We start from the raw sequence: 12,500 nt of genomic DNA on the forward strand, positions 1-12,500 counted from the left end.
CATATTTGAATCTGAACTTGATGTACAATGCAGTCACGTTTTCCATCAGTTCATTATATATATATATATATATATATATATATATATATATATATATATATATATGTGTGTGTGTGTGTGTGTGTGTGTGTGTGTGTGTGTGTGTATATATATATATATATAGATATTATATATATATATATATGATATGAGAGAGAGAGAGAGATAGAGAGAGAGAGAGTAGAGAGAGAGAGAGAGAGGAACTACTGTTCAAAATGCCCTCTTTCTTAATGCAATTTAACGCACAATCCACTTCAATCTGCCATTTACAGTCAATTATCATGAAGAAAAAGTGACAAGCCGATGACCAAACATTAAGTAGAGTTCCCCCTGAAGAATGTAATTCCCATCATCATTTCCTACAATTCTCTCATCTTAGAAAAATGCCTTCTTTCTATTCCCTCCCCTTGTTAAGAGTAATTGAGCGTCCAATGCAATTCAATAAGTACATTGTCTTCCCCCGCTTGGAGATACATTCATTTCCTCCTCTCCGAGTGCACCATACAAAGACTTTATATAACGTTACTCACACCAGCTCTCGAGATGAAAGGAAGAGAAGGACTTGGGTAATGGAAGAAACGGAAATGACACTGTTTTGAGTGGCGTAGTCGAAATGAGTGTTGATTAATGGAAGTAATAAATGTGAGCATCATAAGAGACGCAAATTGACCCTGAGAAGAGAGAGAGAGAGAGAGAGAGAGAGAGAGAGAGAGAGAGAGAGAGAGAGAGGTTCATTAGTTATACGTTTGTTTCGAAAATTCATCCATTCGTTCATTATTTTTATTTAGAGAACAACAATGCATGTTCAATCACAATATACATCACTCAACTGAGAGAGAGAGAGAGAGAGAGAGAGAGAGAGAGAGAGAGAGAGAGAGAGAGAGAGAGAGAGAGATCTTTGTTATTTACACAAAATCTTTTCGTGAATTCATCCACTAATTATCTTCATTTGGGAAACAAAAAATGCATCATTTTGTCGGAATTATTATTTACTACTTCATTCAACCCGACGAAAAATCCAGGTTATTATTTTTGGATGGAAAATGATAAACTTTCACTTTGTTTACCAACTCCCTCCCCTGAATCTTTCGCATTTAATGCTAATTAGCCGGACTTCTGTTGGAATCCGATTATCCCAAAAACTTGAAACAAAGTAATGGGGGAAATCTAATGAGGTTTGTTTCACATAACAAGGCTATAATTGGACTTATACCGATTGAAAGGTAAACGCTGAATTATTTGTTACAATTTTTATTTGTTCATTTATTATCCCAAATTACCAAAATCAAAATCTACCGATTCAGCCTACAGCGTAATATGAACTGCAGGTAAGAGTAATTAATTCTTTCGCTGAATAATCAAACCCTTTTAAAGAAATCACATATTCGCGTACAACTGAAACTGTCTTGGAAATAGCAAATATGAAGAAATGCTTTTAGCAATCCCAAGAAGAATCGATAAAACTCGTGGCCATAAAAACAACGGCTTTCTCTTAGTTATTCGCTTTCTTTCCGTTTCCTTCTCTTAACTTTTATATTTATCCTTTCTCCCCATTTAACTCTGACGGTCAACTGGCTCTAGTCTATCCTAACCAAGCTTAGGCAACACACTTTCTTAAATACTATTTGTGTTCGTAATTTTCTTCTTTTGCAAGCCTAACCAACAACCAAAGGTGGTGTAGCGCTCGACCTAACGTTTACTTGGTCCGTGGGTCGCTTCTGAGCTGCCACCGGTCAGCTGTAATTGAGGATCAGCGCCTACTGGGGTCAGAGGTAGTCGGGGTAGCAGCACCGTCCCTAAAAACTTTCTGAGAAACCAGAAGGCTGTACCCTTTTGATGCCACCTTATATATATATATATATATATATATATATATATATATATATATATGTGTGTGTGTATATATATATATATATATATATATATATATATTGTTTATTTTTAATCGCTGTTTCAGGGCCTGGAAAATATATCAAGCCAAGGTCTACGAAACGTCGGCTTAATAAATGTATACAAAACAGAATGCCTTTCCACAGCTCCATTATGTCTACTGTTTGAGTGTCTACTCCCGCCTTCCCATAAAAAAATTTATATTATATGCATAATGCATAAACAAAATTAAATACCTCATATAAGTATCATGTACAAATTCTCAGAAAAAGGCAATAGAAGGAAATTCAATTTATTGTAAATATTCTTAAAATATGCACAATTTATTTATATAAGAACTTATAGTTTCTCTCAAATCCGAAAACTTTTTATTGCGTATTCTTTTCCAATTAGTTTTGTGTATCATTCTGGGTTGCTTGATATTTATTCAAACTGTAATCAAGTGTAATTACACCTAAGAACGCGGAGAAAACACTCGTGCAATGTCCTCTCTTCGGATGGAAATAATTAGCGGTATTTCAAAGCTGAAAATGGCGAGAGAAATTAGGTAATTACTTTTTAAGCATGTTTCACGTAGGTGAGAGAGAGAGAGAGAGAGAGAGAGAGAGAGAGAGAGAGACGAGGATAAGAGAGAGAGAGAGAGAGAGAGAGAGAATATTAAGCTTCGAGCAGCGAAAGGTTATTAAAAATACTTTGTGCTCGATGGTTATTTGACAAAATGTATACCTCGTAGTTATCAGAACATTAAAATATAACAATTATTCTACAAACTCTGCAAAAGGGGACTATTTGACAAAGTGCCGAACTAATACTGTTGAGTTACAAGTAATTGTTTGGCAAACTTCAAGGTCCTAACCAACGGTCAGTTTGCTAACTAGAAGAGACAGTTATTTCATAAAAATGGTAGAAAATTTTACTGTAATTTTGAGAAACAGCAAGGCATGAGATTCCTTATGAAACTACACACCAGATAAAAAAAATTTGATAAACACCATATATATCATCTTTCCAACTGTACCGAAACAGTTCATATGTTTTAAGAATCGCTCTCTTAATAGCTGAGCCCTTTTCTCCTATTTATGTAAATGAACTACACCGTCATTTACCAACCAGCAAAACAAGAAACGGAAAAAATGAGAGTAATCAAGAAGAGAAATAATGAATAATACTGAGTCTAAATATAAAAGCATCCTAAGGTGGTGAGGACCCTATGCGGACCATCATGGAAGAAGCACTGGTTCACACATGTTCCCTGATATTGCTCTTCTTCAGCGACCGTCAACTTTTCCTGGAAGATTCTACCCGAATACGAAGCTGTGCTACTGGAAAGAAACCGTCCACCACTCCCACTTTAGGGGGTAACCCGTTCCCTCGCCCCCCCCCCCCCTACAACCCCCGTTCACTTTTCCCCCTTAATCGGTTGTTCTCCGTCCCTATTCGAGGAAGCTTTATGAAGACGCACAGCGGCGTGAAAAGAAATAGTGAATGATTTGTCTGAAATGGCGTAGAGGAAGATGGAAAAGAAGAAGAACGTAGAGAGGAAATTCAAAAGACATTATGTAATACGATGGGCTGGCTCTCTCTCTCTCTCTCTCTCTCTCTCTCTCTCTCTCTTGTATAGTGAATGGGGACAAACGAGAACGGAAATCGAGAGCATATGTCCCATTCTTCTTCCTTTCGTCGGGAAAGACGTTTTCCTATTCGAGTGCGTCTTTGCTTCTGCCCGTTTTTCTGGGGTATATTGGATGCTGGTCGGAAAAAAAAGATAATTCTTTGCGAGGTTATTATTTTAAAATAATTTAACTTTGCCTTCTTCAGAGAAAATGCCTGTTTTACAAACTAAAATTGCCTCTACAAGTTGAAAAAAACGACACGAATGTTACTAGTCAGCAAAAAGTCCTCTAAATAACATATACTATTTCATTTCACAAAAAGAAGTTTATATTTCTCATATAATTAAAGGAATTCCAGTAATATAACGCATATTTCATATATCCTACTATTACATTAAACCTGCTTCATATGATATACTCCAACAGCTAAGTCAGCTTTCTCACTCTACTCAGCAAGTGAGGTGTCCTAGGCCATAGAATCGTCTAGCAGGGAGTTGTGGATCCCTTGTGTGTGGATATGAACGAAATTCAAAGATACTGACATTCGCGTTTCTACTCCCGGAGGATAATGGAAATAAACCAACCAACACTATTCTCACTACATTTCTAACTCACTTTGAAAATAAACTGTATTTATTTCTAAATTGAAAATCTAATGCCAAATAAACTGCTGAAAACTTAATGCCCTTTTAGAGACGTGACAAATCAGGAATTAAACTCTGTTTTCCTCGGTGTCACGTCGTTCACCAGACAAACAAACAAAGAAAGACAAGGCTTTCAAACCAAGCAATCAGGCACAAATTGAGTGGACGATGTCATCTCGGTACTTATCACCCATAATGAGAGGCGACAAGCGCATTAATTACCCTGAAACACTTCTCACTTAAAAACGGAGTCTCATGTAAATAAGGGGGAAGGGTCGAAGGAATAGTGAATTGGATGTAGCAATATTACAAAGGAAAACCTTCCATCTAGTCAGTTCCCTGATCAGACATTTGGAACGAAATATTTCATGCATTAGTTTCAACTGGAAAATGTAAGATTTCCAGATTTCCAGACATCAGATTGGTCGTAAGAAAGCTGAGAGAGAGAGAGAGAGAGAGAGAGAGAGAGAGAGAGAGAGAGAGAGAGAGAGAGAGAGTTCATCCCGTAGAATGAAAGATCATTCATCCGGACATCAGATTAGTAGTAAAAAAGTTCATCTCGTAAAATGTAAGATCATTTGTCCGGACCTCTGGAAGCAGTTCACTGTATTGGGTCGTGTTGACTTTCGTCATATTTTCCCTAAATCGAAACGTGTCACTCTCCCCGCACCTTCCTGGCATTATTTTCATTCATATCTTTTATATAAATGCAAGAATAATCAAAGTGCTTCTGTGAAACACTGCCCTTTTTTCTCTTATGTTTCAAGTACCTGAAATTACGTTTATATTACACCCTAATCTATTTCCCTTCTCCTATCTCTAATATGAAGTACCTGCAGTGCAGGCGGAGATATAATATCTTCTAACAGCAAAGTCATTTCTGTATATATGATCTGACAAATAACGATATAAATTACATTCATGAATGTTTTGGCCTTTGCAGTGTGCTTCAAACTCCCTATCGTTCAGAACTCTCTTTTTCCTCACAACGTGATTGTCTAGTAAGCGCTGAATAAACGGGAATGATGCTTCAAAATTACGAGAAAATAATTCAGATGCAGAAACCAGGAGAATTTGTCCTGCCTAAACAATGACTCTTTCTCAGGAACGATCTAGGGGAATCTCTTGTGAACCACAATGAAAATGAACTGTTTTCTAAGTTAAGAGACAGACTTAGGAGAAGGTCCTTTGAGAAAAAACAAAACTATAGAAATGTTCTAATTGGCGAGAAAAAGAGTGTCGTCCGATAAAAAAAAAAAACATTACGCCTCATCTCTCACCACTGAGCATGAGGGAGGGAAGGAGAGGGAGAGACATCTTCATTTCCTGGAGAGGGACCTCACGTCATGAAAGGCTTAGGCGAACGTCCACCTGAGTTTTAGGGTGTGTCGTTTTCCGCGATGTTAGATATATTATATATATATATATATTATATATATCATATATAATAATAGATATATATATATATATATCATATATAATATATAATATATGTATGTTATGGTCTGTTAATGAGGATATGATCCTCATTATTTTCATTTGGTAAACGTGTAATCAGGCGTCAGGCAAACAACACAAATCTCTCTCTCTCTCTCTCTCTCTCTCTCTCTCTCTCTCATCTCTCTCTCTCTCTCATCTCTCCACCTCTCTCCCACTCTAACAGGTAATCAAAATGAGAGAGTTGCATTATAAAAAATACATTTATTAACAATAAAAGACAGTAAATCAATTAGGTCTCACAGACTAACTTAACTCAAGTTACCCCACTATCAAAAATGTCTAAAAAGTATTTAGTCACACCAAATGTCTCTTATCCCATTGGGATTCCCTCGGTCCCCACTCATGGTTCCGCTAGAACCGTCTGCTTCAAAGACATGAGAAACACCTCGTAAGTACACACATAAGTTTAACAACAGAGATTAAAGATTGGAAAAGATTGGATATTCTACTGAAATGTTAAACAGACAACAAGCTGCTCTTTGGCTAAAAATATTATACTCACCCAAGCAGCCGGAATATTTAACACACTTATCATAAAAAACACTTCTGAGAAACACCCTCGACATCTTGTCTTTCTCTCAAAGACGCCTCTATCAAAATCCCCCATAGACTGGGTATCATACATTATTAACAGAAGAGGCGCACACGCACATACAAATGCACATTTCGTTAGCGCCTCACATTACTGGCTACAACCAGTTTCCCAAAGGCACTTTTGAAAAGAGTTCATGAACTGAGCACATTGACTCACCTTTCTATGCAGTTTTAATATCACGCCACCCACAGAAACCATTGATCAGCTTTTCTCGGGTCGTTGCTTCTCCACATTCCAATAGGTCACAGCGAACATATTGGCAATATATCATTAATTATAACCCTAGGCGTAATATGGCTCGGCCACTAACCAATGCTAGCTCCCGCCTAGCAAAATGGTCAAACAAAACAGCTTATATAATATAAAACACATTAGCCGGCTTAGAATAAAATATAAGTAATAACTGCATGTCTCTGGCATTATAAAATAAAGTCTTATCATGCTTCATTTCTCCAAATAACACTAGAATTTTCTCATTTTGGATTCTGAATATCCCTCTTTGATTGTCTGCTACTAGCTGAACAGACTTTAGCTAACTGTAGGAAGACGGAATGCCTCACCATTGCAGAAGACTTCTAATGACTTCTGCGGATCCCCAAAAGCGCAGTTGACTTTGTAGACTCTCGTGATCACCATGGACAAAACGACAGCAACCTATCTGCACGGCTGGTGGACGTCTTGCTAGCGTTGGGAAACGACTTTTTTGGTGGGTTAGTATGTTCAGTCAAGTCACTGGTCAATCAAGAAAGAATTAACCCCAGACATACTACTTCTATCAAACAACGATCTCAATAAGTCAGAAATACTAACTGAATGTCTCCCAACTTAACTCCATTTAATATGACTACTAAATGATAAGTCATTATAATAACTCTCAAAGAAAAAAAAAAAACACCAAGTTCTCCAACTCAATTCTCCAAACTCATAAATCAGCACACACACAACCCAAAAACTCACAGCAACTCCACGGACTTCTGCACTTACATTTCAACTTGAAATGTTCTATAAGTAAAAAAAAAAAAAAGAAAAAATCGTAATGAGCCCAAGGAAAAAAAAAAATCAAGTAACAAGCCCAGACCCAAAAAATGTTCTCTCAAGCTCTGACATCTGAACGACCCACAAAATCAGTAAAAAATCTTCAATGTTTAACAGCAAAAACCCCTTTACTACTCATACAATTAATTACAATGAGACTTAATGTCAAACTCCCATTTACGTAAATAACAACTCCCGAAAAATTACATCTCCCGTCCAAAAAGAAATGCTATTTAAGCTCAATCCCCAATTACATCTCTCATAGGAAAAGGAAAAAAAATAAAAAAAAGATAATCACAAGTAGATTTCCCAATCACAAAATACATAATATATGTATAATATGCATAACCCCCGCGTTTTTCCAAGATATGCCCCATGTAAAGTTACAGAATTTCTCGACAACTTTATCGACTGGACATGTCCAGAAACAAACTTCTTACCATGCGCTTTCGTGAAATGCTATTGTCAAACCATTTTCCAGATATTGCAAAAAACTAAAAAACTCGAGCAATCACCATCAGAGGAAAAAAAAAAGGAACAGCACACAGCGCTTGTCAGCAGAAAAATCCACCTGACGGACGTGTGCTCAAACAGCAGCATAAAAAAAAAAAAATGTCTAGTTATGACACACAAGTTTGGAAAACTCATGATTCTACAAGAAAAAGGTCTAACTGACACATTTCACAAAATTAACTCCAGGATATGACTAATGTGTTCAAAAATTTGTCTCAAGACGTATTCTCTCACGTGATATTGCCCAATTATATGCCTCCAAAAATAATACGCTTGTGAACATAAAAAAATGCACACATCTCCATAGGACTCGTAATACAGTAATGCCACTCGCCTCCAAATAGTCACGAAACCAAAAAGAAAGAACCACAGAAATCTTCTCTTGGCTCGAGAAAACAAAACTCCCATAACCACAAAAAAGGGTCACCCGCCAAAGATTAATTCCACCTCCATAAATATCTATGTGACACCATATTAATAATAAGAGCACTCCGGATATAAAAATATTTCCTCCATTTGGTTAGTAACCAACCCCATATTATTCACTCTTATTTCTCTGATAGCCATATGTTAATAAAAAACACCACTCCGGAGTATAAAGAATAATCACCTCTATTTCGGCAAATAAAAAAATATTTAACTCTATTTCCCCAATACTCCATGTGGAATAAAACAAGGCTCCAAAAAAATATTAAATCTCCAAAAAGGAATATCAAAAAAAATGAAGTCCTATCTCCAAAAAAAATGTGCACTCAAAGCATCTAACTCACACACTCACAAATATTGCCCCATATATCTTCAAATATGTGTCTCATTTGCAACAAAGATAGCTGCAAAATAATTGAACTAAACATAGCTTTCATCACCATTGGCAAATATCAAAAAAATGGCCAAAATAGATTCTCCAATATATATATCTCAAATGATAACTCAAAACTAAAATATACCTCCAATTACAACTCCAAAATAATATATCTCAATTCTCCAGGGAATAACCCAATGTTATAGTCAAACTATAAAAAACTCTCTCCATTTAGCATAATTGCTGAAAAAGGGCAAAACTCGGCAAATAAAAACTGTCTAGAAAATTTTCTTGAAAAATCGCCAATGTGCCACAACTCATTATAACAGAACTCCAAATTCAAAGTGTCTTAGCCAAGACTTCTCCATATGCACTACGACATAGGCCACTAGAAAACTTAACCAAGTTTCCTATCTCTCACAAAGTTATCACAAATACAACAAAGGTATTGTGCAAGAAAACTCACAATTTCTGGAACACAAATATCCAGAGAAAAAAAATGTAGTGCCATTACGTATGCATTCAAAACAGTGCAAGAATTCTCCCATATATTTCTCTACAACATCAAATAGCTGAAACACAAACACGTTCCCGAATAATGACTCTAAGTCATGAACAGAGATAATATTCACACTAACTGGAGAGAAAAAATAAATTCAAATTCACCCATGATAAAAAAACTTGTGTCAGCGATGGCTAACTTCCAAAAAAGGAGAAAAGAAAAATCAACGGCATTGTTAACTATCTCTCGTGACTCACTAGATGTCAAGCAATTATCTGCTGAACTCATAAAAAAAGAAAAAAACTAAAATAATGTGTTGTTAGTTCCTTTCCCAAATTCAAAAAAAAGCATTTCACCACCCTTGATGGCATTACAGCACCCACGTATTAGTATAACATAAATCAGTATCAGAAATATCACTAACAGCAAAATCACCAAAATTGCTATCATCAAATTACCAGTATTAGTACAAAAAAACATCACCAATGTTAATGCTTGTCCATTCACCAAAAAATTCAGCAGAAAATTCACCAAAAGTTCAGCAAGATTCAACACAATTCACCAAGATTCAGCCAGATTCATCAAGATTCAGCAAACCTCATCACTCGTGAATTACTGAAATATTCTCCAAAGTTAAAAAAACTTAACAAATAATTAACCCCAAGATTTCTCCCATTAATTCATTGTAATAATTCTCCATGAATAATTATCTGTAATAATTATATAAAATCTTCCATGAAATATCTCAAATCTCTCGTAAAACAAGTCTCCCGTAATGATAATTATACTTAAGCAACCCTCCCGTGAAACATCTCACAACCAATAATTAATTAATATAATAATAACTCTCCATAGTAACAATTCTCTTGCAAAGATCTCAAGTAAGGGTGTAATTCAAATTGCATACACCAGTAATGCTGACCCCATGATATACAAACATTGCACACCCACACAATCAACACCACTCACGGCATCGGGCATTACCATACACCACCACTCGGCACCATTTTTAAAGTAATTTCTCCAACACAATAAAAAAAATAATAAATAATAATCTGTGTCCCATTATATTTGTGTCTTCCAAGGCATAAGGAAAACATACAACACATCCGTGCATGTTAACTACCATTTTCTCTTCATTCACGAGAAAGAAAATCTCTTTTTATTTCCTTTTCTCTTCATCCAAGAGAAAGAAAATCTCTTTTCTAAAAAAAAACTCTACGGGCATTTCACTTCATCAACTAATCAATCAGCTGATATCCTAGCATTCATTGTCAAGGCCAGACTCGTCTTCCAACAGCCCGACAAAGAAAAAAAAAGGAAGGAGGAGTTCACCCACACTGAGAGAAAAAAATTTTTTTCCCCCCCACTGAGCATTGAAACACTTCCCAGTGAAGCGACAGAATACCCCCCTTGAACGGTGTCTGAGAATAACCCCCCAAGGTTACCATCTCCAGTACCCATCTCCTTGCAATACCCCCTTAGGCAGGCCAGTACCCGTACCCTCCATGCACTATCCCCGAGGCAGGCCATACCCCCCTGCAGCGCGCCTCTCGCGCCTGGTTAGCAGAAATGTGCTGAGCCCATAAAATTCAGTGGCCGCTTTGTCTCCAAGCGAAATATGCTATCCAAGCACAGTTCGCATGCATAAAAAACATCTTTATACACCCTTATGTTAAACAAAGACGAATGCGTCTATTATAAACACGCGCAAATAAAGAAAACACGTCACTTTGCTACTATGGGGAAAGAAAAAAAATTTGACATCTTAACCAGTTCCCATTTCACCGAAATATTTTTAAAAAAACATAAACAATATTCCTTAAAACTTACCACTCCATAATGGGAACAAAAAGAACTCGGAATTCGCGTACAACACGGCAGTGACACGCACGATATCTCGGGATGCACTCGACATTACACACAGAAGTCATACTGAGTGCTGCAACTGCTTGTAGGCTGACTCCTTGGGCCAAATGCTGAGTCCGATAAAATCGTTCCCTCTCCCCTTTGCACAGCTAACAGATAGATATTTCTCATTTTTTCTCACTTAGTAACTGAAAACTAACAATTTAACAGTTTTCCACAATCCCACAAAGGCTTTGTCGTTCGAAAACTATCGCTAAGCCATAACCCCTTTATTTTCTAACTGGTCACCTATCTCTTCATTAGCGTACCTAGGCATAAAAAAAACTCTTTTATACCACTTTTTCACCAGCTGCCACCACCTGTAATGAGGATATGATCCTCATTATTCATTTGGTAAACGTGTAACTCCGAGCGTCAGGCAAACACACAAATCTCTCTCTCTCTCTCTCTCTCTCTCTCTCTCTCTCTCTAAGCAACCAAGGCTCGCGACCTTCTCTTTCTCTCTCTCTCACCAAGTGACCTCTCTCTCTCTCTCTCTCTCTCTCTCTCTCTCTCTCTCTCTCCTCCACTCTTTCTCCACCTCTTTTAACTTCTCTCCACTCTTAACAGGTAATTCAAAATGAGAGAGCTGTATTATAAAAAATACATTTATTAACAATAAAGACAGTAAATCAATTAGGTCTCACAGACTAACTTGACTCAAGTTACCCCACTATCAAAAAAATGTCTAACAAAAAAAAGTATTTAGTCACGCCAAATGTTTCTTATCCCATCGGGATTCCCTCGGTCCCCACTCATGGTTCCGCTAGAACCGTCTGCTTCAAAGACATGAGAAACACCTAAAACGTACACACATAAGTTTAACAACAGAGATTACAGATTGGAAAAGATTGGATATTCTGATGAAATGTTAAACAGACAACAAGCCAGCTCTTTGGCTAAAATATTATAAGACTCACCCAAGCAGCCGGAATATTTAACACACTTATCATAAAACACTTCAGAAAGCACCCTCAACATCTTGTCTTTCTCTCAAAGACACCTCTATCAATATCCCCCATAGACTTGGGTATCGTACATTATTAACAGAAGAGGCGCACACGCACATACGAATGCACATTTCGTTAGCGCCTCACATTACTGGCTACAACCAGTTTCCCAAAGGCACTTTTGAAAAGAGTTCATGAACTGAGTACATTGACTCATCTTTCTATGCAGTTTTCATATCACGCCACCCACAGAAACCATTGATCAGCTTTTCTTGGGTCGTTGCTTCTCCACATTCAAATAGGTCACAGCGAACATATTGGCAATATATCATTAATATAACCCTAGGTGTAATATATATATATAGTATATTATATATATTATATTTAATATATAGTAAATATATACATATATTTATAATATAGTCTAATAATCTATATATATATATATATTCCTATATATATATATCCAGTATATTATATATATATATATATAATATATATAATATCTA

The sequence above is a fragment of the Macrobrachium nipponense genome, chromosome 45, assembly GCF_015104395.2.
Source record: "Macrobrachium nipponense isolate FS-2020 chromosome 45, ASM1510439v2, whole genome shotgun sequence".
Taxonomy (NCBI): domain Eukaryota; kingdom Metazoa; phylum Arthropoda; class Malacostraca; order Decapoda; family Palaemonidae; genus Macrobrachium; species Macrobrachium nipponense.